Source organism: Phalacrocorax aristotelis, chromosome Z (genome assembly GCF_949628215.1).
Source record: "Phalacrocorax aristotelis chromosome Z, bGulAri2.1, whole genome shotgun sequence".
In the NCBI taxonomy this organism is placed as follows: Eukaryota; Metazoa; Chordata; class Aves; order Suliformes; family Phalacrocoracidae; genus Phalacrocorax; species Phalacrocorax aristotelis.
The window spans coordinates 30704672-30725375 of record NC_134311.1 but is presented as its reverse complement, the minus strand read 5'-3'; the positions used below and the strand labels follow the sequence as shown (position 1 = coordinate 30725375).

General features: G+C 41.8%; 1 protein-coding gene across 2 annotated transcripts in view; it reads right to left on the bottom strand.

Moving 5' to 3' along the window:
• MEGF10 (multiple EGF like domains 10) overlaps nucleotides 1-14595 on the bottom strand; it is a 106894-nt gene extending 92299 nt beyond the window's left edge. Inside the window, exon 1 of one of the 2 annotated variants that reach the window (XM_075078762.1) lies at nucleotides 13980-14595. The gene's annotated coding sequence lies outside the window, so the exon portion shown is untranslated. Of the gene's footprint in view, nucleotides 1-13465; nucleotides 13937-13979 lie in introns of those variants that run through there. The other variant, XM_075078763.1, reaches the window with a different exon arrangement.
• Nucleotides 14596-20704: the final 6109 nt, after the last annotated feature.

Below are 20704 nucleotides of genomic sequence, written 5' to 3'. Positions count from 1 at the left end.
TTCAGTAGTACATCTGCAGCTTTATTTTGCTAGCAGACAAGCAATCATCTGAGAGGGCAGTGAAAAACAGCACAGCATTCGCAGGGGCACTGGACGATCACAGTGAGGGAGCTTCTGGGAAGACCGAAAATGGAATGGATGCTCTCCTTTGCTCTGTGTGGAAATTTGGGATGAAACCTGAACTCGCTCATGAAACTGCTTGCTCTTTCTGAAATCCAGTGCAGCCCAACAGCTCAACACTGCCAGCATTTGCCAGGTCGCCTCACTGGCTGCAGCAGGGACACTCCAGGCAGCTTAGCAGGGCACTTTGTGCAGAGGCAGCAAACCTGACTGCAGCGCCCTGACAGCAGACAGTGCAAAGGAGTAGGGGAAAGGAAAACCCATATAAGAGGGAGAGATCAGAGGATCTACACCAAGGGATCCTGTGTTATCGGGAGGAAGCACATCTCTCCTCCTGCCCATGGGCATATGCTGCGTGATGCTGGCGACTGACTTTTGATGACTAAAGACTCAGATTCACAGTCACAACACCTGGTGAAAACTCCATGCTTGGACTGGCCAATAACTGCTATTACACTGGTTTTACTACCAGCTGATCTTCCATTGGCTCTAAAAACTAAGCTCTTAGCATCTACCAGTCCTGACATAGCAAAATTACTCTGGGCTTACACACACCTTCTCCCTCGACTAACTGCTTATTTCCAATTTCACACAGGCTTTCCACTAGGAGCACAGAAATGTATGTTGCTATTGTTAGCGAGGAAGACAGACAGGCCAGCTGCCATATTGCTTAAAATTACTGCTCTTCACTCATTTCATCCAGTAAGGAGCAAACGATTACTTGACCTTCCTTACCAATTTTCTGCATTGCTCTAGAGAGTGCAGAGAAAGGTAGGAATGTGTAGAAGAGCAATGAAAACTGTACCGATACCCATTGCATCCACTCCTGAAAGGCAGAAGGATGCCCTTGCGTTGAAAGCTAAAGCTAAAGCAAAGCTGTCTACCACAGGCTGGAGCAAGTGACAGGCGCTTCATCTGACCCAACCTATCAGCTGCACAGTGAACTAATCCATCAATAAATCTTTCTTCTCTCTGGAGGGCAGATTGGGACACTCTAATTCCCTTCCTTCAGGGGAGCAAGTGACCATTTTTTGGAAAGAGCCTCCCCCAGTGAGTGAGATGAGCCAGGGCAGATGCTCTCTGTCACTGTCTGAAGGTCTTTGTTGCGCTCTCAGGAGTCCAAGGCTACTCCACGCTGCAAGGGGTTCCAGCAAGTTTCCACGTGGCGCTTTATCTCTGGAGTCTCCTTCCTCTCATGTGCCTTTTGCAAATACCTTATCTCCCTCAACCTCTTTAATTTAGCAAAAGATAGGATTCACCTACTTAAGCACACTTACTTTTCAGTATATGTAACGTAATAATCTCACAGACAGTATTTTTATCAACATAATGTCCTATAAGATCTACAAAACTTTAAGACCATAAGGCTTTTTTTATTTTCTTAAGGCTACTCTTAATAACCACACTATATATGGAAAGTATTTAGACTCCTGTCTTAATGTTTTATCTCATTTCATAAAACAAAACAACAGCAGAGCTGAAAACAGAATTCAAGTCTGCTAGTCTCTGTTTTCAGCCCACCCTTAGGACCCATGCCACCAGTTCAATACTTTGCCACAGCAGCAATAACTTGCACACTGTGCTTACAGTGCTTACCATGGGTGCGCATCAGAATGATGAAATACATACTTTTGGGTCTTAGACACTCACAGAGATATCACCTCACACAATACCACAAATGACAGAATTTTTAACAGATTTGGGTCACCTCTGAAGAGGCCAATAACACCCTTGTCTCTGTCTGCTTTTCTAATTCTTTATTTTTCCCACTGGTATTCTTGTTGTGAACTGCAATGAAGAAAAACACACCTATATGCCTAAGAGAAAATGTCAATGTACTAAAACTTTTATATTTCCCTGGAGTTAGGGGATACAACAGAATGCAGGGAAAGTTTTGGAGGCATAGTGAGAGACTCCCACAGGAGAAGAGGAGGAAGCTTAAAGTACACCATAGAATGCAGCCTCCAGAGACGTTTCTGAATGCCACTAGGCATTTTTGGGTGACTGGAATGGGTTTCTACTTCATTCCAAAAACTTCCTACAGAAGACCAAGAGGCGGCAACCTCAGACTTTTTTTACATCTCCTCTCACTGCCAGATGAGAAAAAGCATTTCCTCCCTACATGCCAGCACTACTCTGGCAAACCAAACCAAACAAAGCAAGAATCTATTTTCTGAGGCTGATCCACTATCAAAATGAAAATCGACTGGTAAAAGGGTGTGGTACACACAGAAAAGTTGACAGCCTGAAAAGACACAAAAAAAATTCTTCTGTATTTTAGAGGCACAGACCAGAACCCCAAGTAACTGCATCCTTTGAGGTTCACTTACCATGAACACACATCCTGGCTGTCATTATTCATACATCATGCAAATCATGCTAACTGGCATAAAGTAATGTTCAGCAAGAAAGAGTGGAGCATATCTTAGAAGTATAATAAAGTTGTAGAGGAACAATATTGTCCCAGAGGTGAGATTAAGTCTCCCAGCTCTCTGAAATGCGTTATGGAGATGGAAAAATCTACCAACAGCAGTAGGGATACTTAAAGCAAGGAAGTATCTCTCTTGCTGTGTTTTTGTTTCGTTTTTCAACAACTACTCACCCAGTCTTCTTGTTCAATAACTTAAAAACCATTATTTCGGGGGGTTCAAAGGTTAAACAACTTCCACAGAACTAATGAAACTCACTTCTATCCAGTACCATCTTCATTCTTGAAGTGGTGAAGCCCTGTGGCATACCTGCATAGCAGTATTTGCAACATGTAGTGCCTTTAATCCAAAACAGCCCTAAAGCATGAAGGGCACTGATGTTGCTATGCGTTCTCGGCAGAGTCCATTACAGAGCTGGCAATTTAGCTTTTTTCTAAAAGAAAATTTAATAATCTACTAAAGGAGGCCAGTTTTTCTGGCTTTGGTGGAGGCAGCTTTGGGGTATCTGGACAACAGAGACGTCTGTGTTCACAAATCCTACAATGCATTACCCAGGAGATGCGCAAGGGATCCGTGTTCATGCTCCTCACCTCAGTTACTCTGAAAGTCCACTGATTTCACTTGAGTTATTCCTGATTTACTCAATGCAAGTAGGAAAATTGTGCCCTCAGCCTCTGTTCTCTAACACCTTTTAAAGAAATGAAACTAGCTAAAATTAATTAAAAAAAAAAAAGGCACATTCTTTGCACACAGCTAAAATCTTCATGAAATCTACCCCTCAATTTAAAATACACATTTCAATGTCACTGGCAGGTACACCTCAGAAACAGTTGTTATTTACAATATCAGTCTGGGGAAGAAAGAAAAAAAAAAAAAAACCCAGAAAAAAAGATTAAAAGATCAAATTACTCCTCACTTCCAAACAAGCCCGGCCACAGCTGTACATCAGCTTCCGAGCAACTGCTCCACAAACATACAACAGGGCTTCTGTCTTCCCACAGGGTTTGCTCGGGTCACCCGCATGTGGCGTGGATTAAAGCAGCACTAAAGTTCCATTACAGAGCAGGCGGAGCCGCGAGTTATACGCACAAGCCGGCGGTGTGGCTGGTGAATGCCGCCTGGTGCGCTGCCCGAGGGGTCTCCCCCAGCGGCGGGGGGAGCCCACGCACAGCTCTTCCACCGTCCACGGCCAGGGCGGACAAAAAGGGCCCAAACAGTTGTTCTGCTTTTACATTTTCACTGTTTAAGCAGCATGAAGTCTGAGGGAAGGAGGCAAGCGTGTTAAGAGGGGGATTTGTAGGCAAAAAGAGGCTAGTGAAGAGACCATGATTTTCGTGGTGGCAGAGCGATGGAGTCAAGCAGCCTGTGCAAATTGTGACATTTTCTTTAGAAACACCATTGTCAAAACTGGAGACCAGAGGGAGGCGCAGTCCCCCATGGCAAACACCTGAGTACGCAGTGCAGAGGCTCCCTGTATGGGGTGCCTCTGCAACCTGCCGGAAAGGGAGAGCTCATGCCTCAGCGCCTGGGTTGGCTACAGCCAGAGCACCCAAGCCCACACAAAGCCCATACCCTGGACAAGGTTTCAGACCTCAGTCCTCTGCATGGGAGGGGAAGGAGATGGTCTTAGCAGGGCTGTTGAACTTGGTAGACCACCAGCCTTCCTGCACCTCAGCAGGCAAGCGAAGCAGCCAGCAGCGCCAAGGAGGTGGGCTTTTTGCTCAATAAAATGACACTGAGAAACTGCACAGCATTATGTATTTTTTCTTTCTTATGGGTCATGCCAGGAAGACAACACCAGCCCAAAACAGTGGCAGCAATCATCCAGCCATAGATGCCCAGGTCTTCGTCATGGCAGGAGAAAAACCAGCATCTTAATTGGCATTCTTATGCATAAAAAGCAATCATGTGGTTAATCAGAATCCACTAAAATAAAAAAAACAAATAATAATAACAACAATAATAATAATAATAATAATATAATGCACTGCAGCCAGTGAAACACTTCTCAGCTGCAGTATATCAGAAACTCCCACCAAAGGGCATAGCAACACCAGCCTGAGGGAGTAATGGTACCAGGCTTTTTTTCTGCCTCTCTTCCAGGGTCTCCCGCCAGCATATGGCCAATGAGGACAGGTATTAATTATTTAACAGCTTCACCTTTGCTGCTTTGAGGAATGAGGCCTTTGTATGGGAGAAGAGGGTGTGAAGTTGCAGCAGAGGACATAGAGTCTCTGATGGAAGAGCCACCCAGGGTTTGTAGATATTCACCTGCTCACTCATAAAGCACTTGGGAACTCACAAAGCATGTGAGTAACGGCCTGGAAGTAGCATCATAAAATTAGAGGAAAATACGACAAAGGTACAAGTGGGACTTCCATGTAGGAGTTCACAAAAACTGGTTAGACTTAGATGTCTGTTTATTCCTATTACACTTATCTAGATTTTCTATGAAAGTAAACACCTCTCTAGAGAGGATATAAACTAAGACTTGTTGAACAGAACTGATAAATCTCCTTCCCATCTTTTCATGAAATCTTCTGGAGGTGTTTAGATTCCTGAAAGACTCCTAGGTGCATCATAAAAAACAAAATTTCATAAGTTTCCAAGTCACTGAAATCAGTAATTTGGATACTTCCAATGCATCAGAAAATATCTAAAGGATGGGAGAACCTGACAACATCAAACAGGACCATCAGAGCTTACATCATGAAAGACAGCAACACCTATACCAAACTGTACATAGCAGGCAAGAATCACACTGCACCACCTCTTCCTTAAGTCCTACCCATAATTTTTAAAATACATACATGTCCCTGTCTTTTGTGGTCCCAAAACCAAACATGTTTTTGTGTAGGATGTTCATAGTGACATGAAAATCTAAGAGATTCTTATGCACAAAAAAAGTAATTATATGGGTAATTAAAATCCACTGCTGTCATAAGGCTGTGCAGTGGCCTACAGACATTCTTTAATGGCTGCACATCCAGAGATCACATGCATCCTTTCTACAGTGCTTGCAAGAGAAAAGGAAATCCTAATTTCTACACAGGCTGGCACCCTTCTAACACAGTTTAAAAAAATTATTAGGTACCAATCGTTTTCTTGAGGACTGGAAAAAAAAAAAAACCCAACAAAAAACCACCCAGAAAACAACAAAACAGCCTGTCTAGCCCAGCTTTACCCTCAGCAATCATTTATTCACCTGACTTACTCTGACAGACCACTGAATTTCTTAGACCAACAGCTCAGTTTCCCTCTGACACCAGCTGGACTGTATCATCAGTATTTCTTTCTGTTTAAAAGATTTACTAAAGCATGTAAGGTAAACCCTGGGGGAGAAAGCTGGTCAGGAGTCTAATTATGCCAACCTTGCTCCCCAAACCAAACACCTCCTGGTTTTTTTTTCCCCCCAGAGCAGTGAGACTCTTCGAGCATACTAAAGTTGAAGAAAAAAGCAACAACCACCAAAAAACCATCCAAGTGTCAGGCCAAAGTGGCTGGGATTTTTAATTACTTGTACAATTCAGACAAAATCATTAAGCTCTCTAGTTTTGATCCTCCACCACAAGCAACTTGGCATAAAAAGGAATTTGTGAGCAAAAGTGCCAAGTTCATACAGAGCCCACTACAACTCCCAGGCGTCATGTTTTTGGAGGCCAGGGTGCAGGCGCAAAAATCATCAGCTCTTCAGGCACTTGTTTATTTAAATAGAGCTACGAATATATGGTGCTTCTTGATTTATCATTTGTGCCCCAAACACAAAATACAGCCTTACCCTCTTTAGATTAATTCTTGATGACACAAAACTCTTAATATAGGCATAAGTAATTTTGGTTATCATCTCTCTCAAGAGTAAAGACAAAAAACCCTCTAAAGAAAAGCCTAATGACAGAGAACTGAATAAATAAAAAGATGAATTATTTAATACTACTCTGTCACCTGTTGCAAAAATGCTTTCTGTTCCTCTTTGCACTTCAAAAGTTTCTCTAAAGTAAAACATTCACTGGAAAAGTGTAAACAAAGTAGGAAAAACATGTCACTATAAACAAAACACATCTGCAGAATAGGAAATAATTTTATATTTTGAATTTATTTATTCAGAAAGCATAACAGTCAGAGCAAAATGAAAAAATATATTTGAACCTTACATGAAATTAAAGAAATTGAACTCATGGTGCTTTGTTTCTATACCAGTTTTGTTTCTATACACCAACAAATGGGCAAAGACTGCTGCGTAAATTATGTTTTTCCCTTAAGCTAGGTGTTTAGGAGCAAATACCATTCAAAAGCAAACACTAGTTTAATAAGGTCCTCAATCAGAAAAGAGAAAGGAAGTGAGGGAAAGAGAGGGAAAGGGGAGAAAAGGAAAAGTAAAAATGGGGAAAAAAGAAAAATGGGGAAAAAAGAAAAATGGGGAAAAAAGAAAAATGGGGAAAAAAGAAAAATGGGGAAAAAAGAAAAATGGGGAAAAAAGAAAAATGGGGAAAAAAGAAAAATGGGGAAAAAAGAAAAATGGGGAAAAAAGAAAAATGGGGAAAAAAGAAAAATGGGGAAAAAAGAAAAATGGGGAAAAAAGAAAAATGGGGAAAAAGTAACATTCAGCAGTAGCTAGAAAATGAGGCCAAAGTGCCTTTGCCAGGTGTGAGCACCAGCGACTCTGTTCATCATCAGGTGCCATCTCCTGTGCACTGGAGAAGAAAATCGAGCCCTCAGGCCTGCAAAGGTGAAACAGTTGTTTTTAAACAAACACATTTCTAATTGAAGAGCTTTCCACTCCAGCTGCTGTATCATATTTTTCAAGGAGATTTACAATGGCTGACGCAAGTGTGCTGCCTTTGGGGCCAAGATTGCTACAGCTCACAAGTTGTCAGGGACATTTCTTCATGTATCGAGTGCTCCGATCCTTGCCGGTGATCTTGAACCCTTTGAAGAGGGTTTATAAGTCACCAAAGAAATGCTTCCCACAAACACACATACGCATTACTTGTGCCTAAGTTCCAGTGATGATAACGTGTGTGTGTTGACAGACCAGGGCAGTCCAAAATATTCTAAAAAACTTTAGAGGAAATTAAAACTCAGTTATACATGCTCAAAAGCGCACTGTAGGAAGCCATCTTGTAGCATGGACCAAAGGAACTGGAAGATCTACTTGGTCTGTTGATACACGCTGTCTTATTCCCACCATGTCTGTCCTCAGTGCTGTGTTAATTGTTTTTTGCCGATTCCTGACAGCAACTTCCAAAAAACATAAACTAATCAATTATGTCATTTTGTACTTACAACTTAACCGGTCCTTAGTGCACACACACACCCCCACACACATACGTCTTTTATTTCTCTTTTAACACACAAGTGCTTCCAGCGTATTCACGTTCTTGGGGTGACCAAGCTTAGTCTGACTACTGGCTCTGGGAGGATCTGATGCCAGCCAGCCGTGCACAATGGCCTCTTTGTCTGGCTGTCACATGAACAGCATTGTGTTACAATCATTGTCACTCTGGGCTTAAACTGCAAGGCATGCTTTCTCACAAAACATTAACTTTGGGGATTCTTTTTGGCAGAGCCCTGTGATCGAAACTCTCTCGCTCCTCCAGTTAATCAGTTCTGCAATGCTGAAACTGTAAAAGTCAAGATTCAAAAGCTCTCATCCAGATCAACTGATTCTGAAACTTCTCCACAGGCCACGGGAAGAAAGGGGCAAGTAACATAAAATAGCCATAGTCTAAATCACTATGCATGAATCAACACCAGACTCAAGTGTTGAGGAACACAGTTAATGAAAAATAGGCTGAATGAATCCAGCCATAGTGAAAACATAGAAATGAGTTTGATTTAGTTGCAGTATGTGAGGTCAGAAGGACACCACCACGGTAGCAGGATGCCCCTAAAATGCAGTTTAGGAGACGACAACCACAGCATTGCAGCTGCAAATTCCTACCTTTTGTTCCACCAGCGAACAACCTCACTGTTACCTGTGTCTACAATGCAAGGCAGATGCACCCCGTGGCCCTGATCTTTAGATATGAATTATGACGGTCAAAACGAGACTGCAGCATACAGCTTCCTCCAACACAAGCTGGCCCCCCATGGGAAACCCCAACGCACAGGCAGAGCTGGAGCTGGGGAGCTCTCAGGCAGCTCCCATATCCCGGGGCTGGCACCGCTGCAGAGTGACTGCAGAGTGCATGCGGTGTGCGGCACTGCCAGATTCACTGCGAGCCATGGATGAGGATCTCATCATGACTTCTCCTAAGCCCTTCAACAGCACAGTATTTTGTTTTGTTACAAATAACAGTTGGGGACAGGAAAAACCTCAAGTCAAAGTTATCTCCACCTTGAGTATTTTTCTCCTGTACTTCAGAAAAATGTCTGGAAGATAAAATCAACACATTTCCACAAGACAAAAATGAGTAATGTGCCAGGTGGCAATGTTACTACTTTCTATGTAAATCCTTTAAATTCACCAAGACCCCAAAAAAAGTCCTGAAAAGTAGATAAACAAGATTTCTATATATGAGAAACTTCAAAAGATGCTGTGAACATGATGAACTCATTGAGACCCTGCACAGATGTCTTTGTTTTCATTAATGAAAAATATTCTCACAGGGCTAAGACCAAAATATGTTAAGAAGGATATCCTCCTACCCTTACTGTGTCTCTGAATCATTCTGTGCTGCATATATTTGTCTCATACACTTGCCTATAGAATAAAACACTACTCACTTTTATGAGGGCTTGCAGGATCTACCCCTGAAGGAGCTAAGTGTGATGGCAGCAAGAACTCATAGCATAATGCTTGCAATGTACAGAAAATTTTACAAAGCAATGGCTTCTTTCCAAAAGAAATGGGAGTGTGCATGGAACAAGCTACCAGCTTGCTTTTGTTTTCTGTTCAGTTCGTTTTATGTTCCTTTGCAGTCCATCAAAGTAACATACCTTCTGCTAAGTTCCAGTGTTGTATTCCACCCTGCTACTGCTCATAGACATGTCAGTCACCCTAAACACACATTATTGCTCTCTTGATAATTTTTCTTTCTTGAGCAGCCTTGACCAGCCCTCCCTCTTCTCTACAACCTCCACCATTGTTTTGAGCACACCCTCCCAGACCAGCACTGCCCATGAGAGACACCACCAGGCTGGGTCACGGCCCCCAGGTCTCATGCCTGGTCAACTTCACACACACCACAAAACCTTGCTGGGGGTATTCCCTTGTCCAGCCTGACAAATCCACCTTCTGCATTGCCCTAATGTCATGACTTCTGCAAGCCTCCCCTTGCCTTTCATGGCCTATTTCCATGCCCAACATGTCTCGTACTTAACAAGATGCTGACCCCTTCTTTGGGAGGGCCATGGTCCCAGCCCTCATTGGTAATATACTGCTGTTTCAGAGAAGTACTTGTACACTGCTTCTTATTTGAAGACTCTCACCTGAAAAAACTACCCTTAATCCCTTTAAACATTTTAAATTTCTGTTATTTTTGTTGAATAATAATATGACTGCGGCTTGACAATTTTTTTCATTATTTCATTGTCCTTCCTTTTTTCGTAATTGAGTTTTGTCTTAAATTTTAGATTATAAAAGCCAAGATAATTTTTACTATTGGTTTTGTGCTGTTGTACAGCTCCTGTGACCGGAGTGGCGGGATAACAGAGCCATACAACCTACAGCTGTTAGTGCTAGTGTTTATGTTTTAAATATAAGATACATTAATATGAAGTCTTCATATTCAAGTTTCCTCCCAAGAGTTAACTTGCATCTCTGTGTGTTCAACGAAAATAATTTGGTAGGCTTAGAAGAGCGTTCTTTTACAGCAGCAGAAAAAAAGATTATGTTTCTTTCATGGGGTCACACAGCAAGTCAGTGTCAAAAGTTAAAATTATGCTTTCTGCTTCCCAATCTATATTCTTCCGTTGTCTTGCACATCAAAAGAGCTCAGAATTAGTACCTCATTGCTGACTATGGACTAATTTCTCTGACAATCAGATACAAAACAGATAACACATGAAGAGCTGGCTGTCTACATTTTAAGATGTAGTGTGTATATCTAAATGTGTATATCCAAAGGCATGAACCACAAATCCTTACACAAGCAAAACATCAACTAAAGACCAGACAGTCTGAATGGGTTAATTAACAAGAATGCTGACACAATCAATAAAGCTATTCTATCAAAGGCAATCCCTCCCCAGAATACTCCTCCTATTTTTCTGACAGATGGCTTTAGATGATACATACTCTTTCCAGAAGAAAAACATTTGGAATATCAAGACACAGATTCTTCTCATCAATGAAAAAATAATGCAGTTATATCTAAGTTCTTGATAGGCTGATTCTAGCATATGTTTCAAATCTTCAAAGGGGAATACAAGTACCAATTACTGGGAAACTCATCACTTAGTATTAAAAATCAGGGTCAAATTCCATAGCTGACAGTCAGTTGGTAACATAACTACTATATAGTAAAATCTGGTGCCATTGGCATCATTCATCAAGGGAGACACTGCTTCATGGGAATAAGGATGTAGGAACTTTGACTGTAATTCCACTACTCCACATCTAAAGAAAGGCTTCTTCTAGATTTTTACTGCTCTGTTCCATTTAAAAAATTAATATTCTGGATGACATCCATGTTACAGTATTCTCTGTGAAAGAATAAACATATCTTTTTTTTGACTAAAACTGTAGCACATATGCAAAGAATATATTTATTTTTTTCCTTCCTCAAAACCCACTTACTTTCCCTAATGAGAAATGAAAATGCCTAGACAAGAAAAAGGTATGTCTCTACATACCAGGTGCAAAACTCCTGCCAAATAATCTGAATATAAATTCAAGGGATCCTTACCAGCTGCAGTCAAAAGCCCACTCCAAACTCTGTTAAGTGTTAATCAAACTTAAGTATGTTAGTGCACAATTCCCGTGTTCTCTGCATAGATGTGTTAACTGCTTTCGTTAAACTTCATTTGCTTCCCTAGCTGTATGTCCCCATACAGCAGAATATACCCTATGTTTGTAAAAACGTGGTTATGAGAGTCACAGAAGGAGCGTTCACTTACTCAAACTCTTCACCTGCAGAGCAGGAACAGCTCATTTAACACTGCAACTCCTGGAGAGGTCCTCCCAGTGCCCATGCTGTGAGGACACAACCCCACACCTCCAGTCGCAGTTTAAGTGTTGGCATTAGCTACACATATTTTAGCTAGAGCAGCTAAGTGGTAAAACGTATGGTATACAAAGGGCTAAAGCATCATGCTCTCAAGGCAAAGGCACTACAGTTTCTGTCTCCTGGGGCTGTCTGTGGGGAGTCAAAACTGGCGTGCACAGCCCTGCCCCTGGAGAACAGTGCCAACTCTGGACTGTTTCGCCACCTGATACTCAAAATGGGAACTCTGATCAGTGATTTTCACGGAAATCAAATGGATACCAGCTTACTTCCCACAGGTCACTCAGCAGTCAGCAGCTGAGTTTTTTTTTTGCAAGACACTGATTGTAATCAGTGAGCGAGACACAGAAAATTAATTGCCAGTCCTGCGAACTGCTCGTCTTCTAGCAGAGACATGTAACATTTCAGGCTTAAAACTGCACCATGTTAAGAAGCTAAATGCAAAGCCAAACCATCTCCACAGCATATTATCAATCAATACTAGCATGATGCAACTGATCCACCTCTTGTGGGAGTGATACGCATTTAGATTTGATTGTATGACAAGGCCACATGGAGATTAGTTGTCTGCGTAATAAAAATTAAATAAATTTTACTAGATGAGGTCCCATGTTTTGATGCTGTGCAGGTGCATGAGTTATATGAGCAAACAAGTAGAAACTTGGGCATAAATTAACTTGTTTGTCCAGCTTATTAAAAGTCTGGAGCGCACCTGCCCAGCTGGCCTTTCTAACTTGAGAGAGAAAATGAAAATAGGCTTCCTAATACCATTTCATTTGCAGGGCCATTGAGTAGCAACCGATACAGATAATTTGGCCACCCACGCTGTTATTTTCTTAAATTCTGTCTCCAGCTCAGGCAGTTGCACGCCCCTCTGCACTTCAAGAAGAACGCACATACCTAATTACATATGCTTTCCTCCTGGTATTGTGTTATTGGGCACAAATGCCATTTAGGGGTGTTGACAAGGAAACTGAAGCCTGAAGCCAGCTTTACGTTTCAGTCTCACATCAGACATGCTGCTCAGTCAAAACATCTAAGACTTTTCAGCATAGGTCTGAAGCTTATCTTCTGGGAAACAAATGTTGCTCTCCAGACTTGACTTCTTTTTTTTTGTGTTCTTCCAAGTTGCTGGATAAAAACGTTTTTCCTAAATAGAGTCATTATGTTAATCTGCTTTCCAAACTGCTGCTGCCAAAGCTCAGTTACAAACCTGAGAAAGTATGCCATGAAACATCTACACTACCGATGGCATGTTCCAAGCTGAGGCTTTAAACTCGCTTTATAATCAAAAGTTGGTACTTGAGAAAAACTTCAGAGCTGTAAACGATTCCGGGAAAATCATGCCTGCTTGGACTACACTGAAATACTGAACGACTTGGACTACACTGAAATACTGAATGACTGGCAGCAACATTTAAGTAATTTTTAAGATTACCAAAAAGCCCTGCATTCCCAGCTCATTCTAGGAAAAGCAGCTGCTTATTTTTCCTAATTGATTTGTGCCTACATTTCCAGATCGAGCCTACTTCTTGGCTGAAACACAAAACAGGAAATATTTACACTACTATGACTGTCGCCAAAAGAAAATCTGTACAGGATACCACACAACTGAGAATTTCACTAGGCAGCTTCTGCTGAAAGACATATGCTGGAACAAAGTCAAGTTATTAAACAGATGTGCGTTTTCACATGCAGGTCATGCTTATTTACATATATACACAAACATCCCTCTATCTCAGTACGTACTCTCGTTCCAGTCTCTGCTTAGGACTGCCAAAAGCTTTCCGTGAAAACGAACGGTGGCCTTTAAAAAAAAAAAAAGATCTTTTCGCCCAAATCCTCCGCGCTGCGGATAGCCTGAGCTGCCTGGGCCCGGCTCCGGACCGCCAGCGCGGGTTGCGAGCCGGGGAGAGCCCGCCGATGCCGCCCGCCGCAGCCCCAGCGCCGCCCCGCCGCCGGGCCACCCACCCCCGCGACGACGCGGGGAGACACGCGCGGGCGCCTGGCTGCTCCCCGCCGCTGCCCCCGGGGCTCCTTTGCCGAGGGCAGCCCCTGGCCCGCCCGGTTCCGCTCCGCTCCGGGGGCGATGCCGCCTCGCCTCGCCACCCCGCTCCTCCCCGGGGGCGCCGCCCGATCCGGGGTGCCCCCGCATCCGCGCCCGGCACCGCGGCCTCCCGGCGCCGCACCTGCGGGGCGGGACGGACGGGACGGGCGGGACGGGACGGGACGGGACGGGACGGACAGACGGGTCCCTGCCTACCTGTCCTGCGGGCACCCTCCCCGTCCGATCGGGCGCCGGGAGCCACCGGCTGCCGCCGCCGCCGCTGCGCCGAGCGAGGTGCGGTGTGTGCTGCGGGGCCAGCGGGGAGCAGCCCCTCCTCCTCCTCCTCCTCCTCCTCCTCCTCACCCGGCCCGTCCCGTCCCCGCCCCTGGCCCCGGCCCCCGAGCAGCGGCGTGTAGCCGCGACGGACAGACACACAGACAGTCAGGCAGGTAGACGGCCACTTAACCCCTTACACGCTTTTCGGGTTGGTGTCGCCCGCGGGGCGCTCCCCGCCGCGGATGTTGCCTCCCCCCCCAAAAAAAAAAACCAAAACAAAACCAAAAAACCCCAAACAAAAAAAAAACCAAAACCAGCCTCTCTCCAGCCACTTGCAGGCAAAGTGAAAGCTACATGGGCGCCTCAGAGGTCATTTTGTTCAGCCCGGTGAAAGGTGGGTACCTGCCCAGCAGGTGACCGAGGAATAAAACTGAGCTCCGCCAGGAGACCCAGATCCACAGAAGAACAAACGTCATCTGCTCCCCTCCGCTGCTGATTGAGAAAGGAAGGACATCATTACTTTTCCACTACTGTATTTAAGTGGAGATACCTGCTATTCCCCAGATATTCCAGGTAAATCAGACCTGTGAGCCTGCTTCGTGACTCGAGTTGCAGCATGGAGCACGGAAAGGAAAATGTTTCGCAAAACTCAGCAACCGCGACTTGTGGCTTTATACAGAAGAGAGCCCAAAAGACTCGCAAATATCGTCCCACCCCCACATGCACACACCCTTTTATCACAGCCTTTGCACGAGAAACAAACGTTAGGTTGTTTTAAATGTGACAAGCAGTCATAAATCACAGTAGCTAATCTACCAAATTGGCTTTTGCAAGGAGAAACCTGCCTTGCGTAACTGGTATTATTTTGGCTATAGATGGAATTTCGCTTTTTGTACTTCACGTACTAAGAAGTTGTGCCACTGAAGCGTCCTTTTCCTTACAGAAGAGCGGGTGGGTTTTATCGCTGCTGACGGCTCAGGCTGGGGTGCGAAAGCAGCGCCCCGTTTGCGGGCAGGGCAGGGCAGGGCAGGCGGCGGTCAGGGAAGAGCTGGGGCTGGGTGTGCTGGAAAGCAGAGACACCTGCTGTTGCTGCAGGCGTCGGGGCGCTCAGAAACTCGTTCAAGTAGAGGTCGGCAGCTACACAGCCAGAATAGCTGTAATACTCTCTCTAGATGGTATCTTCGATTTACGGGGGAAAAAAAAAAAAAGCGATGACCCAAATTTTCTTTTCACATGTATTCCTGATGCTTGTATCTAAACCTATGAGAATTAATGGCAGTTTTGGTCTGATCTCAAGCCTAAAAGATTTTAAAAAAACCCACTAAGGAATATCACTAAGATGGAAAATACAAAAAAAAAAAACCTTATATTTTTCAAGCTGATGTAAATTTAGCATCCTAATTATAGCCAAGTTTTTTAAGGTGATCCAGAACTAAATGTTAATTGTCTGCATAAGGAGTTGATCTAGCCACCTGAAGATGACCAGTGTCGGTTGTATACTTGTTACTTAAATTTGGTTTACTTCATTATCCTTCATGGGAGCCTGTATCTGTTTGCCCCTTCTCAATGTGTGTGCCTTAAGATTTGTTAGTGTTTTAAAACACTACAGTTTCTCCAAAGTGGTAAGTTTGTAATTTAGCTGCACATCACTATTCCTCCAGTTTTGGTATCAGAAAGATATATTCATTCTCAGATTCCCAGTTAACATACAAAATGAAGTTATGCCAACTGTGTGTTACTCCTTTTTGACATCTCTTACAACTTGAAGAACTTCCTGTTTCTTTTAATCATTTGTTCATGTGTAACGTATGCATATAAACGTGAAATAGTAAGAAAATATATTTTTCATTCTCTTTTGCACTGAGAACCACATTCTTTTGTGAATTGTCTCATCTTCCTTAAGGGAAGTTGTAGAAGAATAAGGAACTACGTTTTAAGAATATGGTCCTAAGTGCTCATTTGAAGATAATTTTCTGTGTAGCTCATTTGTCATGGCAATACACATAGCAGGTAGAAAATGAACAACCTCAGCAATAAATAGATGCAAAGAGAAGACGTTATACTTATTAACTGGATCGCCTTTGATAGGAAGTTCCTTCTTTCCTTCTTTTTTAAAACACTGTTCAGTGAATATGCTCAAAACCAATCTGAAATAAAATTCAAGTGCCTCTATAAAAAAACTATGAACCTGTAGAGGATCAACCGTCATACTAAAATATAGTTGTCCCTCAAAGTTAAGCATCAAGTTAAGCTAGTCATCATTGCAAAGGGCAATTAAGCTTGCCTGTAGTAAGGCACATGTTTTGGGATGGGGCAAACTGGCCTCTGAAGATGTTTGTCCATCACTACTGACTATAGCCATGACTTAGATTAAATACCTTAACTTTCAGACTGCAACAGGTGGCATGAGATGAAAGCTCCCCTCTATTGCTGTGCTAAGCTGAAATAAGCATAAAACATGCATGTATATAAACCGCACAGAAAGTGTTATCTACAGATATACCTATGCAATATTTTCCACTGCTGTTTACCCCTTTGCCAGCCAAATTATTTGATCTGAAAATAGCGACATGGAAATATGTAACATGACTGATTCAGCTCATACACAGAAACACAATGGCATTAGAACACAAAATTTTCACTCACAGCCCAGCTCGTGTCTACAATTTCGTAGCGCCAGGATATCAGGATGAGATATTCCTTCCAGAAAGTGAGGTATGAAGGACAGAAGTGGTGTGAATACAAGTTACAAGTCATTTCATCATTCTCTAACTTTGAGGGGATGGGAACACAGAGTAACACTGCTGCATTCCCTGATGGCCTCACACATGCACTGTTTTTTGGTGATAAGAAGAGTGCTGTTTGCTTTCAAATTGCAATTGCAGGTAAGAGGAAAAGTGAAAAGGGGATCACAGAAATCAGGATGGCTCTTCTTATTTGTGCTTTGGTCTTCAGAGGGCAAAGATGAAATGAAGGGGTGATTGTAGGCTGGCCTTGTACTTGGAAGCAAAAGGTCCTGGGGAGTGGAGGCACGAGAGTGTAGAACAAAAGTAAAAAAAGAAAGGAAGCAAATGGGGAAAAAAATACAAAGATAGTAAGGAGAAAAATCCAAAATACTAAACAGAATGAGGAAGGAGAAAGGAATAAGCAAAATAATATGAAAGAGATGATGCAAGAATGTCAGCTTCTTCAGAGACATCCATCCTGCATTTCAAGATAGGCAGCATTTTTAACCATTCCTTATAATTTTATAACAAAAGTATTTTGGGCCTAATTCTGGGCATGAGCACTGGTGGTAATGCTGCTATGATATGTGATAATGATGTGATATCAGAGAGAAACAGGACAATTTAAAAATTGCTGACTCTCCATTTCTTTTTGGTGTAGATTTGGGGACATATCGTGACAGGTTTTTAAATAAATCTGTAAGTGAAAAAAATGATGAAAACTTAGGTATGAAAATGGAATGATATATGATTTGAAGACACAGACAAAAAAGAAAGACATTCAGTATTGGAATTCTTATGTTTTCAGCTGTGTAAGAGTTAAAATACATTTTCTGTTTACCTCTGAAAACAATCTTTCTTCACTCTACAGTAGTGACCTGGGACACTATCACATGGAAAAAAATACCTGCTGTGTCCATCAGACAACTACTTAACATGCCAGGCACAACCAAATATGTACAGCAGACACAAGCAGTCTTATAAGGTCATCTCATCAAAAGAAGTTAAACTGAAGTAAGGTATAACTTACAGTATTGGCTTTTGGAGGTGTACAGCATTTTCTATATACAAAAATTATCTTCACATTGCAATGACCCTCTTCAGAAAAATAACAGTGTCGCCATGCTTGTGTTATTTGAAGTAACGTAATGGGAAAATCCAGGATTGTTTATCCTACTTGCAATAAAAACGCAAACAAAAAAAGCGTAAATATCATCCTCCAAAATGACTCTTTAGTCTTTTATAACGCTATTTATCTGAGAATATCCAGCTTCTTGCAAGCATTCATTCAGTAAGCGTTGAGATAGTTACATTTCTCATATACGTTGGTAAACTGAGGCTCAGAGTGGCTGACTGACAGAGCTTTAAACATGGCTTAGATGTTTTGAATCATGGTTCCCTACTTGCCAGTACCAGATAACACCTTTAAACTGCTCCAAATGTAACTTTTTCCCCAGAACTCGGAACTAGTTAGTCTTATGCTCTGAAATCTCAGGATGAAACAAGTTTCCTTGTGTCTTTCTCAGTAAACCTGAAGTTTTCACACACTGATAAAAAGAACAGCTGTAACAGCATCTTCAATCTTACAAACAGACACATGCCCTGTTTAAATAAACAGCAGCGCAATAGCAATGCTTCTTCTTTTTTAAAATAAGATTTTGTTCTGTAACTTCCCAGTATGCAGAAATCATAATGCTGGGGGGAGGTATTATACCCCATTCGGAAGCAACACCATTCAGGGACACTTCTACATTGCAGCAGTTCCATCCCCAGTATGCTCCCCACAAGCTGTTCCTTTCCTTATCTTCTCACCATCTCTCTGCTACTGACTTTATGAAAGAAGAACAATGAACGGTTCAGATCACTCTCACAACAGGATAAAGCCTTTCCACCAGTTTACTACAGCTCAGAATAGAGCGTAGAGGCTGGTGACACAAGCCAAAAAGTGACTTCTTCATACCACTTCAAAACATGGTCAAGCCTAGTGCAGGTGACAAGCAAGGACACTCTAACATAATATTGCATTTATCTCCTGTAAGAGGCAGGCAGTGACAGAATAATCTGAACAGCTAATCCGAACAGCTTGCATCACCTCTGTTAACAATGCATCAGGTCTTTCACCTTTAGCAAAAATGTTAAACTTTTCTGGGTTTCTTTTTTTCCATCTCAGTCTAAAAGCACTCACTACCACTTAAAAATCAAAGCAACACTTAAGAATAAGCAATGTGCAACGTAATAAACTTTACCTACTTTGAATGATGATACAGCTCCAAAGTGTTCAGGTCAGCCAAGGATGTAGTTCTGCTGTAGCACAACAGATCTACAGCTTACCTAAGAAAGAGTTTTACAGCAGTGTTTACAGGTGTACAAAAACTATTTTTAATGCAACATCTGTGATAAAAAAGTTGATATGACTTCCTGTTGATTTGCTAGTGTTTGAAATCTATTTAATGCAAAAGCACGTGTTCAGTTTCATCCTAGTTCAGTATTCCCATAAAACATACTAAAAGACATGTACTCATTTTTGGAAGCTGAGCATCTTTTAACATATTTGACGTGTTATTTTTCTGTGCTAGATTTTAAACCAGTGTCTGCTGTGTAGAACGCTCAAGTGAATGTAAGTACAGAAGGCTTTTGTAAGAAAGAAACTATTGCTAGTTTGTGCAACCAACGCAGTTATGCCCTTTGGAGCAATTAGGCTATAAATAGCACACAATCACTGACATTATTAATCAGATGTACCACATGTTCATGTGTACTGTTGAAAGTAAACCTATCATATCTTCTTCATGTAATAGCTGGTATTATGCTTGCAGTGTAACAGAAATCACTATCTATAAGGTCCAAGTGTTCACTAGAGTTTGATTTTAGGTCATAGGAACCCAAGATTATATATATTTTTTTATATATGTATGTGCATATATAAAATATTGTTTTATATATCATTAAAAATAAATATTATTTATTACATTATATATGAATACATGTGCGATATTTCTGCAAAGAATCTATCTCCCCATCAATGCAGCATCCATGGATTTAAAATATGCTCTTCAATTCAGAGTCCTGATACAGAAAAGGAATCCAAAACAGTACCACTTTCAATGAAATAGCTACTTAAACACTAGCTAATCACACACAGAAAAGAAAACAACACACAACAAAAACTTCAATAACTTCTTTTGTAATCTGCTATTTTGAACCCCCTCACTTCAAAAGTATGGCTCTTCTTAATTAAAATACCTTTTTTTTAAGATGGTATCATGCAAATTAACAGACCTCTGAGCAGAAATAAATACAATAGATAATGATCTTTGACAAAATAAAAATACTTATTTTTTAATTTCACAGTTTCCCAATACCACTTCTTAAAAATAGTTTTTCACCCCATTACAAGTAAATTTTGGTGCTTTGAAAAACATAGCCCAAAATCTGTCGTTGCACTAGGGTCTGATAACCTGCCTCTTCAAATTCTTGAAGGTTGCTAATAAAGACTCCAAATTCCATTTCTGGGAAAATGCTTGCTTTTCTGCAGCAATAATTGTAGGTTTTCAGACTGATACATTACCCATGAATGAAAAATAATATATGTAAAAGTCAACCATACCAAGACACCACTCCCATCCAAAAAGGTAATTTTCATTTGCATGGTGACAACAGTTGAACCTCTGCTCTCTGTACTTAGAATCATAGAATCATTTAGGTTGGAAAAGACCCTTAAAATCATTGAGTCATGCTGTATAGAAATAATTATATGTTGCCTGCCCAGTTACAAACCAGGGACCTTTTGCATGCAAGGTAAAAAATACAAACACTACGCTACAGAATCTGTCCTTTTGTGCTTGCATACATACGCCGGGAGAAGTGCCTATAGTCAAAACAGTCATGGCATACAATTTTATTTATTCAATGTCTAGTGTAAAACTAAAATTTCTCCTG